Source organism: Euphorbia lathyris, chromosome 9 (assembly GCF_963576675.1).
Source record: "Euphorbia lathyris chromosome 9, ddEupLath1.1, whole genome shotgun sequence".
Taxonomy (NCBI): domain Eukaryota; kingdom Viridiplantae; phylum Streptophyta; class Magnoliopsida; order Malpighiales; family Euphorbiaceae; genus Euphorbia; species Euphorbia lathyris.
Window position 1 is genome coordinate 80,946,027 of NC_088918.1, and position 20,601 is coordinate 80,966,627.

A 20,601-nucleotide genomic window follows, 5' to 3' on the forward strand; every position below is an offset into this window, starting at 1 on the left:
TGAATTTGAGACAAAGAAGGTGGATTGAGATGTTAAAAGATTATGATTGCACGATAAATTACCATCCGGGAAAGGCTAATGTAGTTGCAGACGCCTTAAGTAGGAAGAATTTTGGTATGTTGAAAAAAATGAATCCCTTACAGGAAATGAGATCCATGGATGTTCAACTGAGAGTCGATGAGGTGACTGGACTTATGGCTACCTTACAACTGAAACCAGACTTGAGGGAGAGAATTAGATTGGCACAGATGCAAGATCCTTTTTTACAGAGAATGTATGAGAGAGTGAAACAAGGCAAGAAACCAGACATTACGGTTGAGGAAAATGGATTAATGGTGATGGGAAACCGAATTTGTGTCCCAGATATGGATAATTTGAGACTAGAGATAATGAAGGAAGGACACAATGCTCCTTATGTTATGCATCCTGGTATGACTAAGATGTATAGGAATTTAAGATCCTATTATTGGTGGCATGCCTTAAAGATAGATGTGGCAGAATTTGTTTCTAAGTGTTTGACTTGTCAACAAGTCAAGATTGAACACCAAGCTCCTGTTGGAAAGCTAAAGCCTTTAGCTATTCCAGAATGGAAGTGGGAACGAATTACTATGGACTTTGTAGTTGGCTTACCGAGGACTAAAAGGAAGCATGATAGTATCTGGGTGATTGTGGACCGATTGACGAAGTCTGCTCATTTCCTACCAATGCGAAAGACTGATCCAATGGACAAATTGGCCAAGATGTATGTAGCTGAGATAGTGAGGCTGCATGGTATACCTATCTCTATTGTGTCAGATAGAGATCCCCGATTTACCTCTAGATTATGGGGTAGTTTACAGTTAGCTATGGGAATAAAGCTAAATTTCAGTACTGCTTTTCATCCTCAGACTGATGGGAAGTCTGAGAGGACCTTTCAGACTTTGGAGGATATGATGCGAGCTTGTGTACTTAACTTTCAGGGAGATTGGGACATGTACTTGCCGTTGATTGAATTTACTTACAACAATAGCTTCCACAGTAGTATTGGTATGGCACCATATGAAGCACTATATGGGAGACCTTGTAGAAGTCCAGTTTGCTGGGATGTTGAGGGTATGAGGCAGTTAGAAGGACCTGAGTTAGTTCAAGAAACAGTAGAGAAGATAAATATGGTAAAGAAGTGCCTTAAAGCAGCTCAAGAACAACAGAAAACTTATGCAGATCAACATAGGAGAGAAATGGAGTATGAAATTGGGGACAAAGTGTTTCTGAAAGTATCTCCATGGAAGGGGATAGTACGTTTTGGCAGACGGGGAAAGTTGAGTCCAAGGTTCATTGGGCCTTATGAAATTATTGAGCGGATCGGACCTCTGGCATACAGGTTAGACCTTCCAAGTGAGCTATCTCAGATTCACAATGTATTTCATGTATCTGTGTTGAGGAGATATAAATCAGACCCGAGTCATGTGATTCCCGAACCGGATATCGAAGTTGTGAATAAAAATTTGACGGTTAAGGAACAACCGGTAGAGATACTGGAGAGACAAATAAGGAAGTTAAGGAGGCGAGAAATGCCTATGGTACGAGTAAGATTGAGTCACAATAAGTCACTTAGAGAAGCAACTTGGGAGCTGGAAGAGAATATGAGGAAACAATAGCCGAATCTCTTTGAACATTTTGGTACGTAAATTTCGAGGTCGAATTTTTTTTTAAGGAGGGTAGAACTGTAACATCCGAATTTTTATCAACAATTAATACTAATAACAATAATAATAATAAGAAGAAAGCAGGAAAAAAATGTAGAATTAAATTAAATGGGTGGACCCATCAAACTTTCATAATGATAATAATATTATTATTATTATAATAGTATTTTGATTAAGGTAGGGATGGGAAAATAGAACTCTGAATATACAAACCAATTCACCTCTCTGCAACTTACGATTTCTTTTTAGCTTTTACCCTAATTTCTTTTATAACTCTTTATTCCGGCCACCCCTTGACGTGAAAATCATACCATTAAATTCCTTATTTCGTAAGGAAGATTTTGAGACCACTATTCATATTTTTCTGACCAAAAAGCGTGGTGACCGGAGCAGACATTTTTCACCAGAAAGGTGATCTCAACCTTTTAGACGATTTTGATAGTAAAAGGAGTGTACTTTTGGACTCCCTTGAACGTTGGCTATCTTGTGGTAGTCTCGGTTCGCACTTCGGACAACTTTGACGAAATTCCGGCAACCGACCACCGCGTTCCGGCAAGACTCTGGTGAGCGTTTTCCAAACAGAATTTTACCCCTTTGTATAGGTTTCAATATATAAGATGGTTTTTCTAAATTATTAGTCAATTAAAATAACTGAACTTTTAAAGGGTTAGAATTTTAGATTTAAGTATAAGGTTATTGATTAGACTGATCAGGAACTTTAATTGATATCGTGGGGAGAGGTGAGGAACATTCCGAACATACATTACATATCTATCATTTTTCTTAAACACGAATTAATTATAGGAATGCGTTTTTATATTTATAGGCGAGGAAGAAACGGATGAACAAGAATCAGAACAGTTTGATTAGCTTTTGGAACGACAGGTAATCATAACTATTAATATTTATTTATATATATATCTATATATAAATTGTTCCAGAATATTTATGAAATTATGTGAAACCATGCTATTTTGGAAATGGTAATATATGAGTTAGTTTATTTATTTTTTTTTGTCCGTCTTGGCTGCTCAAAGTGTTTGAAATAATTATTGGTTGCTCAAGTGTTATAAATAAGTATTGTTTAATGGCATGGAACCTCATTTGTGCTCAAGTTTAAAATTGGGTGTGGTTTTGCTGTTTTAAATCTATAGATGATGTTTATTATTTGAGAATATGCTGAAGCATTTATTTTGACTATGAAATCGTCAACGGTACAATGAGAATGTCTTATTTTAGAATTTTACTTAGTTAGCTAGCTTAAGTGGATAGGTACAATGGTCTGGAGGTTTATGGATACTGTGATCACATGCACCTGTCTCGGTAGGGAGGCGATAGGGTGTTATTTTACTATAGTGGAAATCGTACTGTGTCCTAAAACTGGGGGCGATAGCAGTACCGTGTTATTGAGGTAATTATTACAAGATTAAAAGGATACGTGTCCTGAAATTGAGGGCGATAGCGTATACATACAATTGCATATTGTTAACCATGAGACCATTGGACATATTTCACTTAGGTTTAGCTAGGGCCCTTAAAATAAATATAATAACTTTAGGATATCATGTGCAGTAATGTCACACCCGACCCTAAATGACCTCAATCGGCATCGGGTTGAGGTTTAGAATTATTGAGAGTTCTATAAATGATGTTTAGAGAGATACCGATGGTAGTGATCACTGAGAAGTAAAATGGGAGAATATATTTGATGTTTGAGGAAATACTTAAGATATGAATTTTGAGGACAAATTTTTCTGATCTTAAGCACAGTTTGAGGTAGGAAATTAAAGAGTTATGTTTAGATGACGTTTGTATAATTATGGTTTATGTTTATATAAGGATCAAATTGAGTGTTTATAGGTCAAATAAGAAAATCGAATGATATTATAGATTTATTGACTTTTATGGGTGTAAAGATATTATTTGGAGTTTGGAGAAGACAAAAAAAAGTAGTTCAATTGAATTTAAGGAAATAAAGGGACAATTTCAAGAGTGACATTGATATTAAGTTTTATGAAAATGAGTCTTATTGCTATTAGATTGTATTATAATAATAGGGTTTATATTTGATTGATGATGATGATTGAAGTTAATGATACGAATCATGATTGGAGTGAAAATTTATAGATATAAGTATTATGAATTTGATGAAGTAAGATTATACGTTGATGCAAATCATTGATTTGAATTAGTTGAAGTTTAAGAAAAATATAATATCATACATATTAGCGGTTCAAAAGTGATTTTTTTTAAGTCTGTAGAATTTAGAGATAGGTGAAATATATTTGATATATATGCAATTGATGGAATCAATTGTGATTTAAATTTATTAAAGTGAGATTTGGTGTATGTTAGGAAGATACGAATATAAAGTGTATCATAGTATATAAAATTTAATATATAATATTTGAAGTTTTATTGTGGATTTATTGGTGATGGAATTGACTAGGTTGAAGTTTAGAGTTACTAAGAGTTATATTTAAATGATTGTTACAAAGATGTCGATATTGATAAATCATGGAGTTAATGGAAGGAAACATTAGAATTTGTGGTTTTATGCTGATTATGAGGAATCATGGTTTCGGAAGAAAATTAAGATAGATTAGAGAATATGAATTTCGTGGACGAAATTTCTTAAGGTGGGGAGAATTGTTACGTCCGTGTCTAAATTTCTAGAATTTATATTTTGATATTAGTATATATTATAATTATTGGGTATGTGATATTAAGTTGGTGCTATAGGAAAAGTTTGGAGTTAATTTGATGGTTTTATGTGTAAATTAAAAGTTTAGAGTAATTTTTAAAAGATTATAGAAAGATGGAGGATCAAACTTGATATTTACCAAATTTGGAATATAAATCCCAAAATGTTCTGCTCGAACATCTTCTATTCTATTCTTTTCTTTTCCTTTTCTTTTTCTTCTTCCTTCATCTCGTTCTTGAACCGTTTCTCCACCGTTTCTTTGATTTACGGAGATTTGACCGTCCGAATCACTCGAAATTGGAACCATAGCATCCTTATGTATAGATCTAAGTCCTAACCGAAGAGTTTTTGAGTTTCGGCAGTGTTTGGAAGGAAACGTCTTAGACAGAATTTAGAGGCGAATTGAACGGGTGTGTTTTATTCAATTAGTGACCAAGGTAAGTAACTATCAACTATATTTTGAGTTTTATGTATATATATATATATATATATATATATATATATATATATAATCAAAGAATTTTCAGAAATTGATATTTTAAGGTTATGCAGGAATTTTGTAAGATTGGGATTTTTCACGATTTTGCTTTTTATTGTGAAATTATGGTTCAACTGAAGCTCTTGACTATGCTTTTATGTGAATTTCAGATTTTACTTGATTATGTTGATTTAAAGCTTAATTTGATTGATTAACTTTGGAATTTTTATTGATTAATGATTGATATTTTGAATAACGGTGGTTACTTTTACAAAAGGGCTAATTGAAGCCAAATGATTTATGGTTATGAAATAGTTTGGAATTTGATTGTGAAATGAAATTTGAGCACGTTATGATTTTATGATTTTATATCCATCAAGAGTTATCCGGATCAGTGGTTTTATATTTGAAGACCATGTTCAGTGAGAGACATGGCCCGTGTACACAGTCTGAAAGACCTATTGGGTATGGCAAAGAAGTGTCGAGTAAGACCATATGGGATAGGCAATGTTAAGAGACGTCTCGACTATATATGTGGTTATGGATTGATACTTAAGGGGAGAAACTCGAGGATGGATACAATGTTTTAAGTTCATTTGGATTATGTTTTTGGTTATGATTGATTTTGATATAAGGTTTTACGTTTGATTGATTACGAATTGGTTTGATAAAACATTTATGCATTATATATATAAAGTTATATGAACTTAAGTTTTGAGAATATTTTATAAGGTTTTGATGACTATCTTATAAACTTAAGTTTGAGTATATTTTATAAGGTTTTGATTAAATCCCTTTACAAATGTATATATGTAGCTATGTTAAGTAAAGTTGGTTTTTATAGCTGTTAGTTTCTTACTGAGATTTTTGTCTCACGTTTTTAAATGTTTTAATGTTTTTAGGTGAGAAAGTACAGGATATAGAGAAGGTTACCGACCGATTAGGCGAGGTTTGGAAGTTGGCTGCTTATTGTTAGAATTATGGTTAGAACTTTGGTATTTCAATTGTAATATAATATGATATTATGATATTGAAATAAATTGGAGACTCCTAAGTGTTGATTATGATCTTTCTATTTCACGCCCGATGCCGATTGAGGTCATTTAGGGTCGGGTGTGACAAGTAAAGAGTCTGGTTGTGATGTTATTTGTTTAACTTAAATGATTGCATGATTGATCAAATACAATCTATGTGAACAGTATGTAAGTATGTATATATATATATATATATATTTGTAATTGTGCTTATTGAGTAGGCAGCTTACCCCTTGCCACATTTTTCAAGCTAGGTTCAGAGGTCTCCTATTTGCTAGATTTTCAGGTTTACCCTGCATTCAGGCTGGCAAGCACAAGCATTCCATTCCCATTAGCAATTTCGTAGACTTTCATTAGGATTTATTATATTATTGGTTTGGATTATTTGCTTAGATTTAAGTGAATATTATTGATGGATTTAATTATTTGGTTGGTTATTTAACCCTTTTGGGTTATGAGATTTTGATAGATGGTAATAAAAGGAGAGCCTTATGTAGTTATATCGGTGTTTATGCTTGATTATGATAATTGTTTGGTTTTCTGTGTGTTTTCAATGTGACCCTGGACGGGGGTTACATATATAAATATATATAACTAATTGGTGATAATATAGAAGAACATTTTCCAATTACTCTATTGTTGTTTACATGGTATCATAGCCTAGTTAAATTCTTGGTATGTGTTTTTGTTCTTTTGGGGTTACATTTTCAAAGGAACAAAAACATTGTATCAAAGCCTAATTTAGCTTTAATTTTTTTTGTTCCTGCTTTGGCTTCAATTTCTACCATGCGTGCATAATTTTTTGGTTCCTAGTTTGGCTTCAATTTTTTCCATTGTGTGTAGAATTTATGGGTTCCTAGTTTGGCTTTAATTTTTGTTATGCATCTAGGTTTGTATTTATATGTTATTTCTTTTAGCTTCAATGTCTCCCATTGTGAGAAAATTGTTTGGACCTAAGGTTGCAAGCCTCTTACGTGTTGCTTCAAATGAGTTTTGCTTCTTTATTTCTGATAAAGCTTGATGTTCCGATGTCATTTCTCTTCTCTTGTGCGATTTGTTCTTCTAAGTTGCGTGTCCTGGATTATATTTTATATTCTAACGTATCTTAAATGTATTGTCTTTGAGATTATGTTATCTATATTTGTAACAAGTTGGACAAGATAAATATCTATGATCCAGTTTGAGAGGGAGTTTTACAGCATGAATATTATAAATAGTGAATAGTTATAGTCAATAGTTATAAATTTATTAGCTTTTACATTTCCTTGTTTATCTTTTTACACCTTGTATAAGTACTTATAGCTAATCTACAATAATATAGAAGAATATTTTTCAACCTCTCTATTGGAGTGGATTAGACCGGAACCAAATCACTGAATAACTGTACTATATTGGAGTGGATTAGACCGGAACCGAATCCCTGAAATCCCCAAATTGGATTGGATCAAATTTTTTGGGATAATCCAATTCTAGAGATTTATTACTTTAATGAAATCCTATATATTTCTATATAAGAATCCTCGAATCCAATACTGGAGATTCATGAATCTCCAGATTTGACTGGATTGTGCCCAACCCTAGTTGATATATGTCCATATTTATATGTTTGCATATGTACGTGTGAATATCTTTGGCTTTTTCTTCTATTCGAATTTTAATCTTTCTGTTCAATTGAAAATAATAATAATAATAATAGTAGTAAGATAAAAAAAAGTTATCCAAAACTAAATTGGATTAATGATAAAAAAAATTTCAATTTATAACTTTCAATCAGAAGCTTAAAAGTTGTTGTATATATAAGATTTTCTTGCTATAAAATCTTATATATTGACTATAGATCCTTAATTATATATAGTGTCAACATTTTTGTTCCAACAATTTAAATTATAACTCCAATATATGTTAGGGAAAAATTACGTCTTAACTCTTGTATAAACACCAAAAAAGAACAATTAGAACTCATTCTATAAAAAATACAGTAGAAACATGACAAATAAGAAAGTTAATGATGCAAGCAGAAGCTACTGGTATTACTGTAGTGCTTGCAGTATGGAGCTACCTTTGTCTCTAATTGAGGGATCGTTGCATAAAAAAATTGCAAGATCGGTAAATTTGTATCGGCTTTTAATCATTCTATATTATGTTTGGCTTTAGTTATTGTTTGTTGTTGTGTTTTGATTGAAATTCTAAAAAAAATTGCAATGTTAGTAAATTGGAGTTGGGTTTTAATTTATGCAAAAAAGATATGGACAAAAAGATAAAAGAAACTCAAAGGCAGATTACAGAGGAAGCTGGAAAAGCTATAGAGATCGGAGCATACCTAAAAAAAAGAAGAAGAAGTGGGTAAATGAAGATATGTTTTACCTACTTCTTCTTACAGTTAAACCTCGATAAATGAATGTTCGATAAAGTAATAACCTCGTTTATATAATAAATTCTTCCGGTCCCGACTTGGGCCAATGGACTAAAGTAATAACCTCACTAAATGCATATTTAAATCCTTAAGGGCCCAATGGAAATATAAATTAATAATTATTAAATTACATACATACATACATACATATATATATATATATATATATACAGACCAAAACCTTTCAATCAATCAACTAGAAGTCATTTCTTTTGAAAAAATGTATCTATAGTTGATTGTTTTTTCTTTTCACCTAAACCAAAATGAACATCATCCTTAACTTTTTGTAGTGCAAATACAACTTCTGGTATATTTTGCTCATGTTGTAGCAAGTAGTTGTTTAAGGTGACTATTGCTTGAAAGACCTCTTTTGACGATACATTTGCGACGATGCAACTATCATTTGGCTTTGGATCATTCCATCATCATTGTTCATTATTGACTGGATAATTTCTTCGTCTGTAGGCGATTCCACAACTGAATATTGATAAATATTGATGAAAAATTATCTATAAAATAATAAATATCGATTTATCGATAAATGAATAATTTATTCATTTATCGATAAATAAATAATCTCGCTTAATGAATATTTTTTTGCGGTCCCAAGGATATGCATTTATCGAGGTTTTACTGTATTTTTGAGGTATGCTCCGAGCTCTACAAATTTTCCATCTGCCTCTGTAGTATGTCTTTGAGTTTTCTTTATCTTTTTGTCCATATCTTTTTTTTTTTTTGCATAAATTAAAATCCAATGCCAATTTACTAACACTACAAACAATTTTAGAATTTCAATCAAAACATAACAACAAACAAACAATAATTAAAGCCAAACATAATATAAAATGATTAAAACCCAATACAAATTTACCGACTTTGAAATTTTATTTTTGCAATGACCCCTCAAACAAAGACAGAGGTAGCAAAGTATTGCAATCATTGCGATAATCATTGTAGCTTTCGATTTGCATTATTAACTTTCTTATCTGTCATGTTTCTCTAGTATTTTTTGTAGAATGAGCTCTAATTGTTTTGGTTTTTATACAAGGATATATATTGAAATTGTCAATTTGTTTTAAAGTAAAAAGAATTTCATTAAACAAGATCAGCATTCATAGCTTGTCAAATCATAAAATTAGGGTTACACATCCACTCTATTGGTCTTGACAAAGAATGACTAACTCTAGCTAAGACATGGGCTACCGTATTAGCAAAACGACAAAAAAAACTAACTTTCACGTAGTAAATAAACTTAACAAGATCTTACAATCAACAATCAAAACATTATAGAAGACTAGAAACTTGGCTCAGCTAAATGATGAGCAACAACTGTCACATCATCCAACTCAACCTCAATCCCTTCCAAACTTTTAGCCTTTAACCAGCTCAATGCCTCTCGAATACCCATAGCTTCCCAATCATGATGCTGAAACCTCCTAAGCACGCAACAAGAAAACGCCTCAAAAAGCTCACCCTTATCATTTTACATGACAACGCTAATTCACAAAACCCGCAATTGACAACGATAAAAACTATCTAACTTCTAAGAGCAAGTGGACTCTATCATTATTAAGTAGTAAATGTTCCAAAGAATGGTATCGATCCCACAGAGACTAGTTTCCTATTCCTTATTCGACTAAAATCCTATATTAACTAGTGAATTGATTAAGATGTTGGTTGTTTTAATTAATCTACTAAAATAGAAAAGCAATGATTTAATAGTCGGTTGTTCTATGAATGAGTGAGAAGCTAAGATATTAGGATCCCTATGTTTATCTCCTATGGTGTCAAATCGTGTAGTGATGTGACAAAGAACTAAACCTAAAAGACGGTAGCTTTCCTTAAGTAGTAAATAACCTCGGCCTAAGATTATCAACTCTATTCCTAATTCACTAGACCGATGCTTGATTAGGCAAAATCTCTAAGTTACTAGGAAGCATGCATATTAATAAAAGTTAAAGCTAAGCCGTGACCTAGACTACAAAGTCGCACTATCCGGTTAGGGTATAGGTAAAGTTAGGGTTTGCTTGGTTGGATTGATCGCTTGGTATTAGGCTACACAATCCAACACCTATACTAATCACTTGGTTAGGTTATTCAGTATAGACAAAGTCTCCTAACTAAATCTTTTGATTTATTTCTTTTCACAACACAAATTAAACATTAACTTGACTTAAACCATATTTGTTAAACATAGTTCACCTTTAATCTCAACCAAATAGTGTTTCATGTTGGAACTAAAACACAAATTAGGGATAAGATGAAGGAAGAGTGAGCTCATGTTCATCAATTACTATTAAGATTCAATGTGATAGAAAGTACGGGATGAAGAGAATTGAACTATAATAAGTAATTTGATAGAATTGAGATGAAGAACAACCCATATATTGAAATCTTACAACTAAGGGACGAATGTACCTTGGTTGATTGAATACAAAACGAATCTGAACTTACTCGAATGTAAAATGATAAGTCCAAAATGTACCTAATTTAACATGCATAATTGTGTTTGATTTCATGTAAATTGTGTGTTAATTACTTTATTTTGGAAAGATTTTACGTGATTATTTGATGTTTGTTTGCAAGGTATTAATTATTTGGAAAAAGCTAAATCGGAGCAAAAATGGGTTAACATTGAGCAAGATAGCAAGCTTTCAACTTTATTCTAGCGCACAGTGAAGCATATTGATAGCCGAAGCATTGTTTTGTAATTTTTTAAGGTCATCTTCTGACCACTCAGTTTCACTTTTGACAACTTTTTCGTTGTCAACAGTTTTTTAAGGCACATATGGGCCTTGAACTATTGCAAGCCACGCACTTATGTTTGTAGCTTGAATAAAGTTCTTCATCCTGATTTTTCAAAATGTATAATTTGATCCGAAAAACAAGGGAGGCCGACTAATTGATAATCCCTCAGGGAGTATCTGTGTTGTTTGATTTTCTGGAAGGAAACGAGTGCTGTTCTCAGCCATTTATCGGGATCAGCTCAAGATAGTTATATCTTTGAGTAGTGAGCTACTGTGCTCTGATACCACTTATTGGTCCCGTGTGATTAGTTCCAGGGGGGGTTATGAACTAATGTAACTTTTTCGCTTAATTATACTGACTTAATAAATTCCTTAAGTTATTCAACTTTGTTTTGGTCAGCACGGCCGAGAGACGTAAGACAGCTTTAGTCAGATGCTGACTAGAACTGTTTTACTTATGAGTTGGGAATTGACACTTGAGGTCAGCTTCCAACTCAGCACCACAATTACTCAGTATCAGCTTTTACAGTTTATATTCTGAGCAATTTAATCAAGCAACACATATATAGATATATTGAGAGAGAGTTAGAAATTACTCAGCACGACTTATCCTGGTTCGGCCTCTCCGCCTACGTCCAGTCCCCAGAGTCCCTCCGGGCTTTTTCAATCCAATACTGAGCTCTTTAAAGGTAGAGCACAAATCATTTACAAGGCAGTTGAATATGCAAGAGTACCTTCCTCTATTCGTCTACTCAACTCCTACTAAGTGCTATAACCGAACACCTAGATTTCTCTACCGCTGAGTACTTAAAACCGAGTACTCAGCACAACTCTCTCAATTTTACAATTGATACAAACTTGTTCTTTCTAGATGAAGAACACTTTAGATGATTACAAAATCAATCTAGCTTTTACACAGAATTGGAAATTTGGTGTAAGATCTTTTTCTTGTTTGAATGTGCTTTTGTATCTATCTCTTTTTCTCGTTTTGTTTCAGCAATCGGCAAAGGATCCAAGAATGAACTTGTGCTTTTATAGTTGAAATCTGAAGACTAAATCATTTGAATCTGGATCTATCCGTTGGATTCAAACGGCTCTTCATGCGACATTGTTCTGGTCAGCTTCAGATTTACAGGCCAATCCTGTCGTCTGAATTTGCCAGGCGTCAGGCTTGTCTTCTTCCCGCAGGTTCGTCTTCTAGCGCCAGTTTCGTCTTTTAGCTAGAGGACAGTTGACCCATGCATCTCGAAACTATATCCTTGCATGATTCCAAAGCTTCCGAATTGGCACAGATCACTGTCGGATCTTGTCTTTTAGCAAACGGATCATTGGTGTTGTCCTGAAGAGCACTCGGCTTTACTTTGATAGCCGTTGTCTTTGATCGTTGCTATTTACGATACTGAGTTGCTTTTTACTCAGCTTTCATGATCAGCTTCGTTGTGCAAGATATTGTTCCAAAGAAGATATTTCTGAGTTACGTTCTTCTCAGCTTCTGTGGTCAGCTTTATCTGCAAGTTTCAGTTCTGAAGAAGACTTTCCTTCTTTCATACTGAGTTATACTTTTACTCAGCTCGTGCTATGTTATCATGCTGACTACGTTCTGTCTTACTTTGATTCATGTTCTTATATATATATATATATATATATATATATATATATATATATATATATTTATTCTCAACATTGAACAAACATATTAGTACAATTAAATCAAAGCACTTAAATTTAATTTCCCCTTAATCATGGATTAACTTAAATCATTTTGTCAAATCAAAATCATGTGGAAAGGTGTTTCAACAGGAAGGACCGCCTTCCCTCAGAAGATCAACAGACCTTTTGATGATCCTTTTTCCTTTTAACAAATCTACCGTCATTGCCTGATCGGAAGGACCGCCTTCCCTCAGAAGATCAACGAACCTTTTGACGATCATTTTCCTTTTTAACAAATTTACTGTTCAGCTTAGGCTACAACAGTTGGCGCCTTCTGTGGGAAATTGATCAAAAAGCCATTCGTCTTACGTCATTTTCTTTTCATAGTCAAAAGGGATGCCTCCCAAGAGATCTCAAGTTCCACCTTCTCAAGCATCCCACATTCCGGATGACAAGATGCACGCCCAACCAATGAAGAAGAACGTGTTGAACACCTTGAAGACCAGCACGGGCCATCAAGAGCTAATCCACCCACTGTCCCATTGGTAGCCTATGAAGCGTTGAAGAAAAAATTTGAGGGAAACAATAATCAACTCCAAGAGTTAATGCTCTTTGTTCAAGAAGAGATGCGGAACATGGAATTTCAAAACAAGGAAAAGCATCGTGAAGTTGAGTTACCGCGTGATGAAATCTTAGAGCCACATGAGGGAAGAAAACATAAAGGAAACAACATAAAAATCCATGAAGTCGTGGAAAGTTCCTGTAAAGGAAATTTGAAGGCACATGAGAAGGTTGGAGAAGAATCCATGTTCAGCGCAAAAGAAACCGTAGATCTTAAGAAAATGATAAAAAAAGGTATTGGAATAGAAGAAGTTGGTTCCAAACAATGAAGAGCAAGCAGAACGAAAAGTTCCTTTCTCAGGGGAAATCATGAATAAACCTCTTCCTAGAAAGTTCAAGATGCCACAACTTGTTACCTAATCGGGAAAAGGTTATCCTTATGATCATATACAGAATTATGAGGCTGTAATGCTATTATATGGATGGGAAGATGCTATAATATGTCGAGCTTTCTCCCTCACTTTGTCGGATCATGCTCGCACCTGGTTCAATAGCTTAAAGGAAGGCTCCATCTCCAATTTTGACCAATTGAGAAAAGCATTCACAAGTGCATTCATCATCAACACCAAGAGGAAAAAAGACGCGACATATCTCCTTACCATAAAATAAGATGAAAGAGAAAGTCTGAAAGACTATGTTGAAAGGTTCCGTGCTGCAACTTCGGAAATTCGTGATCTCCAAGTTGGAATAGTAGTTGCAGGGGTACTTCAAGGAACAAGATCGCGAGATCTCCAAAAGTCTCTCTCTTATGATCAACCTTCAACCTTGGGAGATTTATTCAGTCGAGCTAATAAATTCATCCTGTCGGAAGATGTGATTAGGAATATAGCGGGGAGAGGAAATCAAGATAAAAAAAGGAAAGAAAGAGATGAGGTTGATGATGGAAGAAAGGGGAATGGAAGAAGAAATGAATCAAGACATATCCCTAAATCAAGATACGAGAGTTTCACACCTTTACTCCAACGTCGTTCAAACATCCTAGCAGCTATTGAGAGATCAGGGCTTCTTACATTCCCTCCCAAGGCTGACAGTGTGATGGGGAAGTGTACAGACGCCTATTGTCAGTTCCACAAGACTCAAGGTCACTCAACTGATCGATGCGGGCAATTGATGAACGAAATTGAATCACTAGTACGACAAGATAAGCTAGAAAATTTCGTTTATGCAAAAGGTTGGAGAGGAGGAAACCCACGAAACCCAAAAAGAGAAAGATACATGGAAAACCAAGAAAGTGATGGATGAGGGTACCCCAAAGCAAAAGATGATAAAAAAAGATAAAGCTCCAGCTCTTGATAACAAGTCGGCATACCCAACAATAAATGTTATCTCGAGAGGCGAGACTTTGGCCGGTGGATCCTCTTCATCAAGGAAAGCTTATGCCAGACAAGCTTATGAAGTCAATAATGTTATAAAGGTTAAAAAAGAAGAAACCATAAGTTTTACCCCTACAGATCAGGGAAATGTGGTCATACCCCATGATGATGCATTGGTAATCTCAGCCATTATAATGAAATTCCCAGTAGAAAGAATTCTCATTGACAATGGAAGTTCTGTCAACCTTCTTTATTGGAATTGTTTTGAGAAAATGAACTTTAGATAGATTGAAGAGGGTGTCAGCTCCACTCTTTAGCTTTTCAGAGGAAGTCGTACCAGTAGCAGGGTCAATCCAATTACCAATCATGCTAGGTGAAGAACCTTGTAGCATCACAAGGATGGTAAATTTTATGGTAGTCAAATTAGTATCTCTTGTTGAAACACATTTCCATAATGATTTTGATTTGACTAAATTATTTAAATTGGAATTAAATCCCTAAGATAAAATATTCCAACACATTAAATTTAAATGCTTTAATTTAATTGTTATTAATGTGTTTGTTCAAGTGTTGGTTGAGTATTTAATTCACAAGTATAAGACATTAAGAACAAAGCCCAAAGCCCATTAAGGAAGGTCAAGGCCCAAGCAAAGTCAACACAGATCCAAAGCTTTTGGATCAACTCAGCCCAGCATAAAGAAGGATCTAAAAGGCTTGCTAACTGCTTCACAATGAAGCTACTGAGTTGAACGGACAAAAAGACAAGGCAGAAGTTGACTTAACAAACTTAGAGACAAAGGCTACCCAGATGAGGAAGGCTTCAGTTGAGCCAGAACAGTTGTCGTCTCGCTGTCTAGGAATCTTTACCATAAATGGAGAGACAACCTGACGCGTACTGACCAAAAGCTTCTGAAGAACTTATCAAGACAGAAAAGACTACGTTCTCATTAGCCGAAGACATTGAGCATTGAGGAGTGAAAGGGACATTAGAGTCGTTTCCCTCCAACGGTTATTTTGAATTTTGAAATGACCGAAGGCTCAAGGTGTCACTATAAATAGGCCTTTCATTTGCTTCATTCGATGCAGATCTTCACAAAGTCGAAACACTGACCAAATTCCTACTTGAAGTTTTGTGCCAAAGCAAAGCAAAGAAATCTTACACCCATTCTTACTCTGTGTAAAAGATTAGATTTTAGATCATTCAAAGTGTTCTGTGTATTTAGAACAAAAACCTTTATCAATTCTAAGATTGTTAGGAGACACTGATTTGATCGATTTTAGCACTCAGTGGTAGAATAGTGTTGAGTATAGGATATAGAGGAAGGTACTTGATAAGCTCATAGTTGATCCTAATAAACATACCTTATATGATATAAATGGGGTAAATTAAGGCTTGTGATTGCATAAAATGTAGACTAAAAAGGGTCTTTATGCAGATCTTGAAAGAAAGGATGAAACAGCTGCCATGCAGCCTGTTTTGCAGGAAAAGTCGATAGTACCCAGTGGACCAGCGGATAAAGGGGAGAACCAGGGAGGACAGCAGGAACAGGAGGCGGTAGCAGGAGTAGCCGACTAAAAGTAACATGATGACAAGAAATCCTGACCTTGAGTGTTCAAGTGTCTAAAGTTAACTACCCTTTTGATGAAGGAACAATTTGACCTTTCGGAACAATCTTTATTTCTGTAATATTTTTAGTATTTATTTATTTTTGGGCCTCCCTCCTTTAAATAGAAAACAATAGTTGGAGGGAATGCAGACTTCTTTTTGGACAATTTGGTGGAGAAGAGCTAAACAGTTTTAAGAGCGGGAAGCTTTCTCTAAACCAGAAAAACTCCATTAATGGAGAGTTATTGCTCTTCTTCAGGCTCTTCGCTCTTTGCCATGAGTGAGTAGTCGATTGAATGGTCTAGGCCGGTTACGGGCTGGTGCTGTAAGTAAACTTAACCTTTTTATGAATGAATGTTGTTATTGTATGTGGTGTTTAATGATGCTCTTAAATGCATGTTTGAGTATGTTTTATCTTAGTGTTAATGAATGATGGGGAACTGCTTTCATTCTCATGTATCTCTCATTAAACATACAAAACCCAAAGTAGGAATACAAGGGGTTTGTATCAAGGGTTTTCTAAAAATGAAATGCTGCTTCGTGTCTAATGCAAGAAAGAACCAACTTTGAGGACGTTTGTGTTGGTCCCTTATAACGTTACAAGTATAGTTCCAAGGGGGGGTTAGGAACTATTTAAAAATTTTTGTTAGGGCAGACTTCTTTTTCGTGAGAAAAAGGTTTTAACAGCGGCGCTGAGTGAATAGCAAGATACTGGCTTAGTCAACTGGTGACTAGGTCAGTTTCTTTACTTGAGTCAGGAGATAGCACTTAGAGTCTATTCCTGAGCTCAGATATTCAATGCGCACAACTCAGCTTGACCTCTTTACTTGGTCAGTTTTTGTTTAAGCAAGCAATAGATATATAAAGGAGTTTAAGGTTAGAAATATGTTACTCAGCAGATTTATCCAGGTTCGGCCTCTAAGCCTACGTCCTATCCCCGGAACACGTTCCGAGCTTTCGAATTCTCTACTGAGCTCTTTAACGGTAGAGCATCAAACCTTTTACAATCTTAGAAACTGAGTATAACAAGAGTACCTTCCTCTATACCTCTACTCAATCCTAATCTCTCGCTGAGTACTATAACCGAGTACTCAGCCTCTCCTTTCTAATTCTAGAAATGATAAGTGTTTGTCCTAAACAACGATTGCTAAGATACCTTAGATGATTGAATAATCACTCTAGACTTTTACACAAAAGATATGAAATTTAGTGTAAGATTGCTTTGCTTTTTCTTGCAGAACTTTGAGTAGAATTTTGATCAGCGTAATGGCTTGTTCAAGTTCTGTGTTGAATGAAGCAACTGAAGGGCTCTATTTATAGAGACGTCTGAGGCATCGGTCATTTCGAATTTCGAAATAACCGTTGGAGGGAAACGGCTTCCTGTCGTTGTCACTCAGTCTTGCTCAGAGCTCTCGGCCAATCAGATTTGAGTATCTTCTGTCCTCGGTCAGCTTTTGGTCAGCTCGGCAGAATGTCTCTCCATTTATGGTAAGGTCAACTAGACAGCATTCTGTGTCTTCTGAACTTTACCCAAAGTGGAAACACTTTGTCTGGAAGTTGTTCTTGCTCAGCTGCTGTCTTGTACTCTTTGTCGAATCAACTCAGCAGCTTCGTCCCGAAGTTGCTCAAAGAAGGTCTTCTAGATCCTTCTTCCGCTGAGCTGCGTTTTGACATATGCGGGCCGAGTTGCCTTAAACTGTTTGACTTGGGCTTTGACTTCCGTAATGGGCTTTGGGCCTTTTAATCTTTGTGTCTTATAAACAATTTAACTCAACATTGAACAAACACATTAGTAGAATAAATCAAAGCATTTAAACTTAGTGTGTTTAGAATATTTTTTAATTACTCTTAAACAATTTTGTCAAATCAAAATTATGTGGAAAGGTGTTTCAACAAACTCCCCCATTTTGATGTTGGCAAAACTATTCAGCGAAGAACTCAGTATTGAGCTCCCCCATGATAGTTGACCTAATATAACTTAGCAAACTCCCCCATCAGGGTTGAGCTACTGACTTAGTTTTACTCTAAACATGTAAAGGTTTAATCGAGTAAGTCTAAGGTCAGTTTTCAGATATAGGTCAGCTCATGAAACATATTCTATTTTACTCAGTGTTTAAGCGGAAGTTTTAACATTCAAAGGGCGCTGAGTAATTTGTTGTTCAATGAGTCTTATAAGACAATGTTTTATAAACATACAAGTCAATGTCAAACATATTATCAGCATTGGGTACGATCAATAAGTTTTTATAAGCATTAAACATAGTTGATGTAATTGAAGATACATAATAACTTAATACTCAGCATCGTATAAAATAACTCAGGTTTTGGATAAAAAGATGCAAGTATTGATAATAATAGAAGTAGTCAGCGTATACAACAAAAGATAAGTAAAAACATAGAGACTACAAACTTAGCATAACTGAGCTAGCCTAATTTCTATTTCTTTTTCTTAGGCTCATGTTGTGTTCTAGCTTGTTCTTTCTCCCCCGTTTTGTCAGCATCGGGAGGAGGAATCCTAAAGGCGTCGGTTAAGACGGCTCTGGTTAGTTCCGTGGACAGCACCTTAAGTTTATCGGCGCTTTCATTGACGCCATCAAAGACAACAACTCCATCATCTGAGACCTCTTTGGGTATATTGAGTTCAGTAGCGCTGAGCATGCTTACTAAGAAAGCTTGAGATTTACCTATCCAGGTAATTGTATCTGACAGACCAGCAACTACTTGATGAAATGTCTTCAGCAAGGCTGAGTCGTAGTATTGACGCTGAATGTTGCTGTGACGTACATGGTTGAAGGTTTGTTTGGTGATAGACAATATCTCATTTTGCTTCATGGCGTCAGTGTCCATCTCTTGTTTGTTCAAGTTCAGCAATCGAACAACCTCTCCAATTTGCTCCACTGAGCATTGAGAATAGGAGACCATTTGCTCGTTGGTCTTGATTTGCTCAGTGTGAAGCTGAGCAAAGAGCATTTTGACTTCATCAGAAGTTGCATATCGCGTGTTCGCAGCTGACAAGGTCTGAACTTGACCTTGAAGAGTGTTGAGATGTTGAACTATTGTCAACTGGAGCTCAGCCAGCTTTGTGATGGAGTCCTGCTTAGGTTGCTGTGCTTGAATGGAGACTATGACACTTAGCAAATCCTTGAATCCCTTAACTTCATTGAGAAGCTGAGTTACATGGGAGAGCTGAGTTGTCTCAATAGTAGAAGACCCAGCAGCAGGTGGAGTGGTTTGATAAAGGTCTTTAATTAATGTTTGCACCGAGTCGATGATTCTTTTACCAGACTCGGTGGCATGCAAGTAGCTGAGAGAGCCTTCATTAACTTGCCTAGTTTCCTCAGTATGACCGGTTGGAAGAGGAGTCAGAGGAATAACATGGTCAGTGACTGGAAGTGTGTTTTCAATCTGCACTTGAGTCTCGGGTAGAGCTGATTGATCGGCAGAAGTGTTGATTGGAGAAGAAGTAATCCGAATGCTATCTGTGCTGACTGGAGCAAGAATGTCCTGAGTCAGCACAATGCTTGGAGTAACAACATTGATGGGAATTTGCTCCATTTGGCTTGTAGAGTTAGCGGAAGCATTCAAGTCGGCGTGTTCCTTTGGTGAAGAAATAGAGGCTTGCTTTTCAAGAGAATCCGGTGGAGTAGAAGATGTCTGTTTTCTGAAAAATTTCAGCTTGAGTGTAGAAGGATCCTTGGTCGGCTTCTGGATAACAAGGTCAGGGACAGTTGGTTTTTGAACAGGAAGGTCAATGACAGACTTCTGACTTGCCTTAACTAATCTTCTTCTACGAGGAGGAGTGTCAGCTTGGATAGACTCTCCTGAGTGAGAGGGAGAAGTTTCTTCTTGATCAGCAGTAAGCTGGTCAGCTTGTTCTTGTTCTTTATCTGTACCCAGCTCAGTATTAGTTGGGTCAGCAGCTTCTTCTTCACTAGCTGTCTCCTCAGCGTCCTCAGCGTCCTCAGCGTCATCCTGACCGCTTGCTTCTTCTTCTGCTTCCTGATCATCCTGATCATCGTTATCTAGTTCTTCTTCCACCTGAGTGATGAAGTGATCATCCAGTTCCACATCATCTTCTTGATGCTCAGCTTCAGTTCCTTGACACTGAGTGTAGTGAGAATCACCAGGAACGATGATGTCAGTGAGGATAGCATCAATAGGGGTCAGCGTAGAAGACTTCTGCTTCTTTTGAGGTTGCTCATCAGCATCTATTCTTTCCTCTATTTCAGGCTGATCTTGCCTGCTCCTCTTCTCAGCTAACTTAGGTCTCTCCTGACCTTTTTCAGCAGCTGACTTATGCTTCTTGGTCCGAGGCTCAGCCTTCTTTGAAGGAGTCCCAACAGCTTTCCT

At 35.6% G+C, this 20,601-nt stretch overlaps 1 long non-coding RNA gene across 1 annotated transcript; it reads left to right on the forward strand.

Moving 5' to 3' along the window:
- Nucleotides 1-1,877: 1,877 nt before the first annotated feature.
- On the forward strand, nt 1,878-6,276 carry LOC136207197 (uncharacterized). The gene is made up of 3 exons (XR_010676609.1): nt 1,878-2,248; nt 2,512-2,570; nt 5,770-6,276. It is a non-coding gene; the product is annotated as an uncharacterized lncRNA (long non-coding RNA).
- The last annotated feature ends 14,325 nt before the right edge of the window (nt 6,277-20,601 follow it).